General features: G+C 37.0%; 1 protein-coding gene across 2 annotated transcripts in view; it reads right to left on the bottom strand.

Annotated features, from left to right (window-relative positions):
- Positions 1-14,807, bottom strand: part of PIBF1 (progesterone immunomodulatory binding factor 1) — a 230,669-nt gene that overhangs the window by 133,945 nt on the left and 81,917 nt on the right. The window lies entirely within an intron of this gene.

The raw sequence follows: 14,807 nt of genomic DNA on the forward strand, positions 1-14,807 counted from the left end.
CCTGGAGCTTGTGGAGAGAGCATGGCCTTACAGACACCTTGGTTTCAGACTTCTAGCTTCCAGACTGAGAGAATAAATTTCTGCTGTTTTAAGTCACAAAGTTTGGGATAATTTATTATGGCAACCACAGGAAATTAATACAGTATCATTGTGAATTTTGTTATTGTTTTTAAAATGCATACTGCAGAGCAAAAATGTACATATTGATGCTGTTTAACATCACACATGTTGTGCTTCATATTCTGCTTACTGATGGAATGACACAATTCTGTGGCAGAATGAACACCGGGACAGGAACAAAGAGAACACATATCTACTTCTAATGCTGCTCCTAGTAACAGTTTAACTCCAGACAAGTCATATAACCTATTTAGGAGTCTTTCCTCATCTGCTAAATGAGTAGAATGTTTTCAATAACTAAGGTTTTCCCAGCTCTAAACTTTAGGCAACCTTTAAAGTTCCCAAAAGGAATAAAAGTAGAGTGTAAACATTTTTATGATAAAAATGAAGATATTAAAATTGTAACACTGGACAGTCTGATCAACTGAAATCTGCCAGAAGACTGTAAGATTCACAGGATTGCACAAATTTATAAACAGGAATTATTAAATACTCATCATATGTAAAATTCTCCATAAAATATTAACTTTTACAAACATTCATGTAACACCAGTTATATGTCCAGAAATGTGTCAGGCTCCATGTAATATAATAGAAAAATAAGTCTGAATGGTTTATAGAAACTGAACTACTACTTATTATATGGCCATTAAAAAAGTTAATACACTTAAAACCCTTAAACAGTGCTAGGCATAGTAAGAGATCAATAAATATTAACTTTATTACCTAGACTAAATCTCATTTTTTCTTGAGTGCCTTCTATCAATAAGAAGAACCTTACAGCACTTTAAGATAATATTAGGAGGGTTATGCAGTAACAACATTTTTAAAAGCTTAACTATCTGATTTTTATTCATGGCAACCATTTCTTATTCCTTCAAAACATAACACTTCCAATCAATTCTGTTTCCTTTTTACTGAAAGAACTTTTCATAATGACTGCAGTACTGAAGTATAATTTAGAAGCAGTCTCTAAAACTGGAAGTAACGTTCATCTAAATATGCCTGCCAAGTTTAAAAATGTATTAGGAGTTAAATTGAAACATGTTGAAAATGACTCATTGTGGACCAGAATATACACTGTAGGAAATAAGAGCTCATTTACAAGTGGGAGAAATACACTCACACTTCATCTGTGGTAATTCTCTGGACTTTCCTTCCAGTAAACATCATATTTTAAAATAATCGTGGAAAATATCTTACTTTTAACTGAAGTTCTTATGAGTTGATTTAGTCAGCTGGCATTCCAACTTTTTACACATATCTTTTTTTGGACACGGATATATTTACCAAATGTAAATCTATGAAAATTTCCCCCTAAGCAACAGAGCAGCAGCCTATAAAGAAGGCTATATAAATGCACGCGTGTGCGCACACACACACCCACCCACCCACACATACCCCTCTCTCTGATTCAATTCATATACATAATGACTGACCAACTACGACTCTGGATTTCTAAGAAAGCATCTTGAAAAATGTGCAGATATATGATGATGTGTTTTCTTTCATTTACAAACACACGGTATTGATAAGTCACCAGAAGAGCACGTGCTTTGAGTTCTTTTTCTAGCAACACTTACATATTTGTACTGATTCTATCTACTCTCTCCACTTGGGACCAAAAATTACAATTTGTGAGGCAACTGGTTAGATTTAGAAAAGATGATAGAACCCGCTCATCCTCCTCCACTCACCTCTACAAAAAAATAAAATAAAAGGTCTGCAAGATGAATGGACCTGAAACCTTGATCTTACTATCACCATATTCTCACTAAGCTAGTTAATGAGCTACATACTGAACTATATCTTTGATCATAGCTTAATGTGGCCTTAAGCTAGATTCAGTGAAAAAGTGCGCACTTTCCCTGTGGCAAATGTGATGCCTAAATATTCCGGAGCATCTCTTCATTGTGTATATATTGTCATGGCAGAGGGATTCTCAAGGCCCTGAATTATTATTTTAAAACAATTTTAATAAATGAATTATTCCAGAATAGTTTTAGATCCTGTGTTATTTTTCACTTAAAAAAAAAAAATCTTTTGCATCTCTTTTGTTTTGGCTGTGCTGGATCCTCGTGACGGCACGAGGGCTTTCTTTAACTGCAGCGCATAGGCCTCTCCAGTTGCAGCACATGGGCTCCATAGCCTGCAGACAGTAGCCGGGTGCACAGGCTCTAGAGCACACAGGCTTGGCTGCCCCACAGCATATGGAACCTTAGTTTCCCGACTATGGAATGAGTCTGTGTCCCCTGCCTTGTAAGGTGGATTCTTAACCACTGGATCATAATCACAGTCCCTCTTTTTCCTCTTTAAATATCTGGAGTTACTTATTGTGAAAAGAATATAGTTTAATTTTTGACCCAAATTGTATTTCCTTTCCTATATAATAGAGGGTCCATCACACTTAAAATTGCAAGACACATTCAGTTGTCTGTCATGTTAAGAATTTATATTTTCTGTTTTATGCTTCTTTGATGTTTGCGTTGTTATCTATCTTTTGTTATAAAGTCTATACTTTCTTTTTCTTTTCTCTTTTCCTCTGGCAATATGCAAGTATACTGTCTGTTTTCAGTTTAATTAATGTTTTCTTTCATAACTAATATGTTTAAATATATATTTGTTGATAATGCTATCGATTCTTATGAAGTTTGAGGAAATTATAATTATACAATATTATATATATTATATACACACTATTTTCCTCTCACCATCAATTCTCTAATTTTAGTCGCAAGTCGCTATTTTTGCCTTTACTTATGTTAAATTATTATTTTTATGCTGTAGTTTCCCCTTAACGATTATGATTACAATGTGTTTTGAAACCAGAATGACAACAGTTATTATGATTTAATTTTACATTAAGTGTTCACTGCCAGTTCTTTTACACCTTAGCATCTCTATTCATGAGTTCTTTGATTCCTTGGCTGTGGTGACATGCTTTTAAAGCGGCTTCAGTCATGTTTGACTCTTTTGAGACCCCATGGACTGCAGCCCACCAGGTTCCTCTGTCCATGGAATTTTCCAGTATTCCGACAAGAATACTGGAGTGGGTTGCCATTTCCTTCTCCAGGGGATCTTACTGACTCAGGGATCGAACCTGAGTCTCCTGTCTCCTGCACTGCAGGCAGATCCTTTACCCTCTGAGCCATCGGGGAAGTTCAGGTTACACTTTTAAGTAGGTTTTTTTAAGGAGGGCCACATGGGTAACAGGTTTCCTGAGTCCTCATAGGACTAGTGACTTTTCATTACTTAGAATGCAAAAATGTCACCCCTCACATACTTTCACTTCCTTGAATCACACTCTCATTTTATCTCTCTCAAATAATTGCTTACCTTCTAAAAATTACTTTATTGTTTATTGACATGCATTCTGATTTACAACATAAGAACGTAAATTCCACTGAAACAGAGACCTTTTCTTAAATCTTCAATTTCACTGTCAAGAAGTGCTTGCTTAAAACAGATGGTTAATAAATATTGTCAGGAACTTCCCTGGTGGTCCAGTAGCTAAGACTCCGACCTCCAATGCAGGGAACTGGGGTTTGACCCTTGGTAAGGGAGCTGGATCCCACAATGCCACCACCAGGACTCTGCATGCCTCAACTGAGGATCCCATATGCTGCAACTAAGACCTGGGGTTGCCAAAGCAATTAACTAATCAATTGATATATTTTTTAAAAAATAATACTGCTAAACAAATAAAGTACAAAATTATGGAAAGAGAAAATTAAGCTCAACCAGTATTTTGTTTCTCAGCAAATGACTTACTTATCCAGTCCAGATACTTCTAGTAATGTTCCTTTAAGTTATATTTAACAACTTCACTTGGATTTACTGCACTGTTGTTCCTGTTCTCTCCACACCACCCAGAATGTGGTGAGTTCTGCTGAACTGCAGATCCTTATCTCAGAAAGAATTTTCTTCTACTATATCTCTAATATTTTTTCCTTTTCCATTTTGTTTTCTAATCCTGACACACTAACATTCTCCTTTTTTTAAAAAAAATTCTTCTTGATACACTAATTCTCTGAATGTGGCTATACTTTGTCTGTTCTCTATGTCTAATATCACTTCACTAAATGTTTGCATGACTTTTTTCTCTTTCTGTTTTTGTTTTGGTCTGTTTCTGATTTAGAGACCTCCCTTTTCAAATTATCAATTCAATGTTCGGGATCACCCTCCCTCCTTTTCCTATCCTCACTTTATTCTTTAATTCCTTAATAAGATTTGTGCATCATCAGTTCAGTAGAGTTCAGTCACTCAGTTGTGTCCAATTCTTTGTGACCCCACGATCTGCAGCACGCCAGGCTACCCTGTCAATTACGAACTCAAAGAGCTTACTCAAACTCATGTCCATGGAGTTGGTGATGCCATCCAACCATCTCATCCTCTGTCGTCCCCTTCTTTTCTCGCCTTCAATCTTTCCCAGCATCAGGGTCTTTTCAAAAGTCAGCTCTTCGCATCAGGTGGCCAAAGTGTTGGAGTTTCAAGCTTCAGCATCAGTCCTTTCAATGATTCAGGACTGATTTCCTTTAGGATGGACAGGTTAGATACCTTTACAGTCCAAGGGACTCTCAAGACTCTTCTCCACCATCACAGTTCAAAAGCAACAATTCTTCAGCTCTCAGCTTTCTTTATAGTCCAACTCTCACATCCATACATGACTACTGGAAAAACCATAGCCTTGACTAGACGGACCTTTGTTGGCAAAGTAATGTCTCTGCTTTTTAATATGCTATTTAGGTTGGTCATAACTTTCCTTCCAAGGAGCAAGGGTCTTTTAATCTCATGGTTGCAGCCATCTACAGTGATTTTGGAGCCCCCCCAAAATAAAGTCTCTCACTGTTTTCATTGTTTCCCCATCTGTTTGCCATGAAGTGATAGGACTGGATGCCATGATCTTAGTTTTCTGAATGTTGAGTTTCACACCAATTTTTTCACTCTCTCTTCCACTTTCACCAAGAGGCTCTTTAGTTCTTCTTCACTTTCTGCCATAAGGGTGGTGTCATCTGCATATCTGAGGTTATTGATATTTCTCCTGGCAATCTTGATTCCAATTTGTGCTTCATCCACCCCAGCATTTCTCAGGATGTACTCTGTATATAAGTTAAATAAGCAGGGTGACAATATACAGCCTTGACGTACTCCTTATTTGATTTGGAACCAGTCTATTGTTTCATGTCCAATTCTAACTGTTGCTTCCTGACCTGCATACAGATTTCTCAAGAGGCAAGTGAGTGACCATACAATCGTGGTTATCTGGGTCATAAAGATCTTTTTTGTATAGTTCTTTGATGTATTCTTACCACCTCACCTGAATATCTTATGCTTCTGTTAGGTCCATATGATTTCTGTCCTTTATTGAGCCCATCTTTGCATGAAATGTTCCCTTGCTGCTGCTGCTAAGTCACTTCAGTCGTGTCCGACTTTGTGCGACCCCATAGATGGCAGCCCACCAGGCTCCCCTGTCCCTGGGATTCTCCAGGCAAGAACACTAGAGTGGGTTGCCATTTCCTTCTCCAATGCATGAAAGTGAAAAGTGAAAGTGAAGTTGCTCAGTCGTGTCTGACTTCGCAACCCCATGGACTGCAGCCTACCAGGCTCCCCCATCCATGGGATTTTCTAGGCAAAAGTACTGGAGTGGAGTGCCACTGCCTTCTCCGAAATGTTCCCTTGGTATCTCTAATTTTCTTGAAGACATCTCTAGTCTTTCCCATTCTATTGTCTTCCTCTATTTCTGTGCATTGATCACTGAGGAAAGCTTTCTTATCTCTTCTTGCTATTTTTTGGAATTCTGCACTCAAATGGGTGTTATCTTTCCTTTTCTCCTTTGCTTTTCTGTCTTTTCTTTTCTCAGCTATTTGTAAGGCCTCCTCGGACAACTATTTTGCATTTTTGCATTTCCTTTTCTTGGGGATAGTCTTGATCACTGCCTCCTGTACAATGGCATGAACCTCCGTTAATAGTTCTTCAGGCACTCTATCAGATCTAATGCCTTGAATCTACTTGTCACTTCTACTGTATAACCGTTAGGGATTTGATTTACATCATACCTGAATGGTCTAGTGGTTTTCCCTACTTTCTTCAATTTAAGTTGGAATTTGGCAATAAGGAGTTCATGATCTGAGCCGCAGTCAGCTCCTGGTCTTGTTTTTGCTGACTGTATAGAGCTTCTCCATCTTTGGCTGCAAAGAATATAATCAATCTGATTTCGGCGTTGACCATCTGGTGATGTCCATGTGTAGAATCTTCTCTTGTGTTGTTGGAAGAGGGTGTTTGCTATGACCAGTGTGTTCTCTTGGCAAAACTCTATTAGCCTTTGACCTGCTTCGTTTTGTACTCCAAGGCCAAATTTGCCTGTTATTCCAGGTATCTCTTGACTTCCTACTTTTGCATTCCAGTCCCCTATAATGAAAAGGACATCTTTTTTGCGTGTTAGTTCTAGAAGGTCTTGTAGGTCTTCATAGAACCGTTTAACTTCAGTTTCTTCAGCATTACTGGCCAAGGCATAGACTTGGATTACTGTGATATTGAATGCTTTGCCTTGGAAATGATCAGAGATCGTTCTGTCATTTTTGAGATTGCATCCAAGTTAAAAAAAAAAAAAAAGCTTATATTTTCTTTGAGATTACTGGTTAATTAAGGCACCAAGAAAGGCACAGTGATAGATACTGTTTTAGTGTTTCCAAAACATGTATTTGAGGAATGAATAGCTCAGGATTATTTGGGGAGCTTTGTAGGAAGTCCAAATACCAAGTAGAGGGAGGCAAAAAAAAATGTCTTCCAAAAAAACCCCAAAATATCTCTCCAGGTAACTGAAATTCATCTAGATTTGGGAATTACTGATACAGTAAAATCAAGTTTGGGGCACTCTTTTCAGCATTCAAACTGCCTTCATGATGGAAAGAGTCAAAACGAACATGGTAAGCTCTGATCAATTGAAATTGATAAATATTTGTTGAGAATTACTTATATCAAAGACACTGAATAGAGGCCTTATCTTACTAGAGAGGCAAAGATACGGATGAGAAAAACCTCTGACCTCAAAAAAAACCCCAACACTTCAGAGGCAAAGATCTGCAAATTAAACACACAATTATAATGGTAGGAAATAGAAGAGATGTCAATATTTCTGACAGGAACTTACGGCATGCTTGGAAGACAAGATCAATGATTTCAGTCTCACCTCATGAATGTGCATCTACCTGACAGGTGAAAGGTAAGATACATGAGAAAGGGGAAAGAAAAGGTCATTCTTAGCAAAGAATACATATAAAAGGGTGAGCGAGGAAGCACCACACTCTTGCAGAACGTGAAAAGATCAACTAGTCCTGAGTATAAGGGGAGAATCAAAACAAAGATCTGCAACTGGGAAGACAGGCAGGAAGTCTGTGAAGGACTTTAAATGCTAAGTTGTGTGCAGTCTGGATGCCATTCTTCTGAATGACATGATCAGAGCTCTCAGTTTTAGAACATTATTCTCGAAGAATGAGTGATGAAAATAGGACTAAACTCAAAGCGGCAAGATGGTTCAGAGGCTATTATAAATAGTTCAGGCAAGAGAAAAGAAAGATTTGACTAAAGCAGCGGCACCTGGGTTTAAGAGGAGGGACGTGATTAGATATATTTAGAAATTAGAAATAACATGACATTTGTTTAGTTTAAGTGTTCAGAGAGGCCCTTCTGGACTATCCTATCATGATATACCCTGCCTGAGCCATTATTCCTCCTCCAATCTAGTTCAAAGCAATCATCAAAACACATAATTATAATAATTATGGATCTGTTTGATTATTTTCCGTCTCCCTCAATTGACTCTCAGTAGGGGCAATCTCCCTTCACTGCTTTATTTATGTACATCAACTTCTAGCACAGCAAATGGCACATGGTAGTTGTCAATAAACACTCTTGGTTGAATAAAAGGAAGAGGAGTGAGGGGGAAAAAAGTAGATGTGAACCACCAGCTCTCTTGTTCAAGGGCCTGGGCAAATAATGACATTAGTCAGAATGCAGAACTACGGGAGGAGAAACAGGTCTGGGCAAGAGGACTGACTGAGGGGGAACGATGGAACAATCAATTAAGAGGCTACTGTACACAATTACAACATGACACCAGTCAAGAAGTAATGAGAAGCTGACCCAGGATGATGGCAGCAGGAATGCAGAGGATTATACAGATATGACAGGGATTTTAGAAGCTATGAAATTTAGCAAGATTACACAGGGGAACAAGGGGAAAGGATTATTATTCTGGAAGGTCAAACAGAAATAAATGACTTAAAAATGGTGGTATAGTTTATTGATGTGAGGTCAGCTAAAGCCACTTTTTGTTTTGGGAAGGGTGAATGTTGGCAGAAGCTGAGTTTGTTTCAGAAATACTGAGTTTAAAGTTCTAGAAAAACATCGAGGTAAAAATGTCAATCACATAGCTGGAAATACAGTTTATAAAACATAAGAAAAGATTCGGTTTGAGTTTAAAAGCACTTTTGGTCATTCCCTAAAGTGACAGGTAAAAGCTGAGCAGAAGAGATTCCAGAAAGAAGAGACATATATATGTATATGATCCAACATATCAATAAAAATAATCAAAAGTCATTAAAACAAAATAGAAAAGAAAACAAATGAACCGCTTCAGATTAAAGGAGACTGAAGAGGCATGATAACTAAAAGTAGAGCATAATTTTGGATGGGATGTTGGGCCAGAAAAAAGACTGTTATAAAAGGGCATTATTGGGACAATGACAAAAATGTATAAAAGTGTTATCAATGTTATCCTGAATTTAACAAGTGTCCTGTGGTTGTATAAGAGAATATTCTTATTCCTAGAAAATAAACTGTGAATATGTAAAAGTATATGATGCATTAAACTATGCAGAAAAAAAAAACAATGTGTAGGGGAAGAAGGGAGAGAAAGAGGAGAGAGAGAATAAGAAGAATAGAACAAATGTAGTTAAATGCTAGAAAGGGGCAGATCTAGATAAAAGACCTAAAGGAGTTCTTTGCATCATTCTTGTAGCTTTTGTGCACAAATGAAATTTGAAATAATAAGTTAAAAAAGAATAAGGACTAAGATAGAATGCTAAAGCCCAGTTTTGATTTGATAACAACTCTGAGAGTGATATCCATTGAAAGTTATTCTGGCTTGAGGACAGAAGAGGTTTATGCTGCCAGGGATGGAAACAGCTTTCTCTATATGAATTGTTCCATTTACACAACAAGATATGCTGATAACTCTAGTCTATTACTGTATAAAGATGTTCTGTCCCACGGACTAACAATACTGGCATCCATCATTAATTTTCTTTTTTTTTTTTTTTTTATTTATTTATTTTTTTTTTTATTTTTTTATTTTTTTTTTTAATTTTATTTTATTTTTAAACTTTACATAACTGTATTAGATTTGCCAAATATCAAAATGAATCCACCACAGGTATTCCTGATGTAGCATTTTTTTGTTTTTTGGCTACAGAAGCCACCCAGTCCTTCTCTGAGAAAAAACAGACTGACAGAAAAAAATATCTAATTGTTTTGTGCATGTGTGTGTTTTGACTCGCTGCACGAAAATACTCAAGATGTATTCTTTTGAGGAGGAGAATAGGTATATCACTTTAGAACCCGTAGTACCCTTTAAGCCCAATTACAAGCAACAAACTATCCATGAATGGCTACAGGACCCCCTGGGCCATTGTTTCTGGTGGGACAAGGAATTTCAGATCAGACCAATACCTTATAAAGAAAAAGAAAGATAGATGAGAGGTGGATAAAACAAAATCCATACACTGTGATCCGAATATGGGTGTTTCTTATCAGTTCTTTTCAAAGTCTTGTGTCTAGACCAAGAAGGAAGAAATAATTTTCATCTCAGCAATATATTTCTTAATGCTTTCATGTACATGACATTATATACTACTAATTCCAAAGCCTTTACTAGGAAAGAAACAGAGTCACTTGTGGTAACTTAGGATGTAATGAAACCAGTTTAGAATATTCTATACAAGTGGCCAAATATATGTCAGATGGAACAGCAGCTAAAAAACCAAAAGAAAATTTGAGAACGTGGAGCTTGACTGTTTCAATATAAATGAAACAAACCAATGGGCAAACAGAACATTTCAAAAAATAAGAGAAATCAAGTAATAAAACATAATTTTATAAACTCTGAAAAATCATCAGAGTAGCTTACAATTAAAGAGAGCACTTGGCAAATTTTCAAAGAAAAAATAAAATACTAAAATTTATTTAAGAAGCATGAATTTATTGTATATTCTTTCTTTCATAGAGAAGTATGTCAAAAGAGTAACTTAATATGGGATTGAGAATCAAGAATTTCTGCATTCAAATAACAACTATGATGTGAATTAAACGTTATGTAACCATGAAAATTAAGGATAATATGAATGAAATTACCACATAATTTATTAAGTAAACAAAGTTTAAACACAATATAAATAATTTTTCTTTCAAATTTCAACATCCTTTATCCCATTTCAAATGACACGAACATTTATGTGCCTACTGAAGGAGCAAGGCAAGACTGAAAAACAAATAAACAAAGATAAAACAGTATAAGAATATGACAAAATGTAGAATAAAGGCATGTCAAAACTGTTCTACTCTTGGGGATAAGGCACTGAATGGAAATTTAGGACAGCTGGCTGCTATATCAAGCTTTAAATTAGCCCAATATAACATATGACTCTCTTAATCTACTCACTAGATGTCCTATTCCCTCTTAGCTTCTGTCTTCTATAAGTAAAAAATCAGGACAAAATTCTACTATTCCCAGAGTAGTTGTAGGGATTGAAATCATAATGTCAAGTAATATTCATTTAACAATATCTACAAACTGAAAAAAAAATTCCAAATACATCAAACCATAGCTAAAAAAAAATTAAAATTATAACTGAAAAATAAAGACTATAAACTCTGGAGAAGGCAATGGCAACCCACTCCAGTACTCTTGCCTGGAAAATCCCATGGACAGAGGAGCCTGGTAGGCTGCAGTCCATGGGGTTGCTAAGAGTCGGACACAACTGAGCGACTTCACTTTCACTTTTCACTTTCATGCACTGGAGAAGGAAATGGCAATCCACTCCAGTGTTCTTGCCTGGAGAATCCCAGGGACGGGGAGCCTGGTGGGCTGCTGTCTATGGGAGTCGGACATAGTCAGACACAACCGAATTGACGTGGCAGCAGCAGCTGGATTATAAATTTAAGCTAAGATTCAAACACAGGCCTCTCCTGTAGGATCCCACAGATATAACAGTGTATTCAAATTTATTCTGTTAACACTGATTGAGTTTAAAAATTTCCCCTTGGGGCAGAAAGAGTCCTCGGAGTGCTTACAGAGATTCAAAGCAACAGAAGGAGAGGTAATAACTATTCCTGCTCATGAAAGCTGGGTATTTGTTACTTATAATTAAATAAATTATTGAACTTGAATTGGGACATATACAGATCTTTTCTATGCCTGAGAAAAGTCCAAACTGTTTTTGTACAAAATTAAAGTCTTGAGCAAAAAGCCTTTTTCATTGATGTTTGAAAGTGGCATACCACTTCCTTACATTTCTCTTTATAATAACACAGGTTGTTTAATCATTAAATGAAGCATTTGGTAAAGTAAAACTTTCAACAAAAATGAAAAAGTTGCAATTAGTTATACTTGACTAGAAAATTGTGTATAGACATGTCTCAGGCTTTACTTAAGCACGATTCAGGGAAATCACAGTGCATGTAAAGAATGAAACACATTTGTTTATTCTGATTTTGACACAAAGGAAGCCAGAGTAAAAACTCAACCTCTGAAAAATAAAACAAATATATTTCCTGGGGTTTCAATATATACAAAACATATACATGATATTCCCAAAATATTCCTAGGCCAACTATACTCAAAAGAATTTCAGTGGATATTTAAATATATAGAGAGAAAGTATCTTTTTCAAATTTTGTGTTAAACACTAAGTTTTTATTAAAAAAAAAAACACAACAGGAAAAGTGAACTATAGAGATTTTAAGATACAAAAATAGCTTGGGTTCACCATTCCTTTTATGGTAACTTAATCAGTGTATTAATTCTTTCGAACTGTTGTTACAGATAATTTCAGGATCAAAATGGACTTCAGGGACTTTTCTGGTGGTCCAGTGGTTAAGAATCCGCCCTGCAATGCAGGGGACATGGGTTTGATCCTTGGTCAATAAACTAACATCCCACATGTTTCTGAGCAACTAAGCCTGTACGGTGCAACTACAGAGTCCATGTGTCTCAGTGAAAAATCCTGCATGTGCCAAACTAAAACCTGATGCAGCCAAACAAATAAATAAATACTTAAAAAAGGAGAGAGAGACTTTAAACTCATCAAGCTACCCACTTGATACTTCAATCCTTATAAACACAATCCTACTGAATGCTTAGCCAGCTGATGCCTGCACATTTCTGTGCAGAACACAGAAATGTGTTCTCCATTTCTGATGGAGAACACAGTCGATGCCAAGGCCATTTTGAAAAGCCCTATCAGAAAACTTGGGCTTCCCTGGTAGCTCAGTTGGTAAAGAATCCGCCTGCAATGCAGGAGACCCTGGTTCGATTCCAGGGTCGGGAAGATTCACTAGAGAAGGGATAGGCTACCCATTCCAGGATTCTTGGGCTTCCATGGTGGCTCAGCTGGTAAAGAATCTGCCTGCAGTGTGGGAGACCTGGGTTCGATCCCTGGGTTGGGACGGTCCCCCGGAGAAGGGAAAGGCTACCTACTCTAGTATTCTGGCATGGAGAATTCCAGGACTGTATAGTCTATGGGGTCACAAAGAGTCAGACATGATGGAGAGACTTTCACTTTCATCAGAAAGCTTATCTTTACTCTTTTTTGTAATGTCTACACAGTTGTTCCAATTCTACTACTTTAGACCTTACCAAGTGAGAAAAGTACCCATCAACTATTTGTAGACAGTTATAATCTGGGCACTAATAGGATGTTTTCTAATCTTTTGAGTAGGTTTGGTCAATTTCCTCTTAAGACCTTTGGTTTAGAGCTTGGGTGCCCAGACCCAGCGTGATTCTATAAACAAGATAATTCCTGATCACATTCTAGATATAACTTCTATTACCATAGAATAGTATCTGCATATGAAAATTTTCCAAGTTGTCTTTGCATTTTAATTCTAAGCTGATATAGAAATATTAATATCTCCTTTTTTATTTTTATTTTTTTAATTATGAAAGTATGATAACACATTTACAGGAGACCTGGAAAATTATGAACAGGGTTCATACAGAACAAGGTTACATACAGTCCCACTATTTAATATCTCCTTTTAATGCACTTTCATTTTATTGAGCTTTGCACATGCTGAACTTTTTTTTCCCCTCTTACAAACTGAAGGTTTGTGGCACCAAGCAAGTTCACCAGTGCCATTTTTCCAATATCTGCTCACTTTCATATCAGTGTCACATTTTGGAGATTTCTCATAATATTTTAAAATTATTATTATTATTATATTTATTATAGTGATCTGGGATCAGTGATTTTTTATGTTACTACTGTAATTGTTTGGGGGCTCTAGAAATCTTGCCTATATAAGATAACAAACTATTTATAATAATCTCTGAACTATCTTCCTGTTATTCGCTTAGTACTACTTTCATCACTCATTCTTCCAGGGTAATTATTCTAGAACTGGAACTCTGATCATGTTATTCAACAGAATGGCATACAGAATGCACAGCTTAGTACTTAAAGTCATTCACAGACTCTCTGACTATCTTCTCAGGCTCTCTCCCTGTCCTTGGGCCTCCCCATTCCCTGAGACACAACGATACTGAAATTACCCCTACAATGGCCTCCAAAGTGTTCAAGTGAAAGGAAGAGGCACACATTTCTCATTTTAAATCAAAAGCTAGAAATGATTAAGCTTAGAGGCACACCGAAAGTTGATATAGGTTGAAAGTTGATTTAGGCTGAAAGTTAGGCCTCTTGTGCTGAAGAGTTAGCCAAGTTGTGGATGTAAAGGAAAAGTTCTTGGAAGGAAATTAAAACTGTCTCCAGTGAACACAAAAATGATAAGAAAGTAAAACAGCCTTACTGCTGATATGAAGCAAGTTTTAGTAGTCTAGACAGATGGTCAAACCAGCCACCATGTTCCCTTAAGCCAAAGCCTAATACAGAGCAAGGCAACATTCAGAAAACGAAGATCATGGCATCTGGCCCCATCACTTCATGGGAAATAGATGGGGAAACAGTGGAAACTGTGGCAGACTTTATTTTCTGGGGCTCCAAAATCACTGCAGATGGTGACTGCAGCCATGAAATTAAAAGACACTTACTCCTTGCAAGAAAAGTTATAACCAACCTAGATAGCATATTGAAAAGCAGAGACATTACTTTGCTAGCAAAGGTCCATCTAGTCAAGGCTATGGTTTTTCCAGTGGTCATGTATGGATGTGAGAGTTGGACTGTGAAGAAAGCTGAGCGCCGAAGAATAGATGCTTTTGAACTGTGGTGTTGGAGAAGACTCTTGAGAGTCCCTTGGACTGCAAGGAGATCCTCCCAGTCCATTCTGAAGGAGATCAGCCCTGGGATTTCTTCGGAAGGAATGAGGCTAAAGCTGAAACTCCAGTACTTTGGCCACCTCATGCGAAGAGTTGACTCATTGGAAAAGACTCTGATGCTGGGAGGGATTGGGGGCAG

Source organism: Bubalus bubalis, chromosome 13 (genome assembly GCF_019923935.1).
Source record: "Bubalus bubalis isolate 160015118507 breed Murrah chromosome 13, NDDB_SH_1, whole genome shotgun sequence".
In the NCBI taxonomy this organism is placed as follows: domain Eukaryota; kingdom Metazoa; phylum Chordata; class Mammalia; order Artiodactyla; family Bovidae; genus Bubalus; species Bubalus bubalis.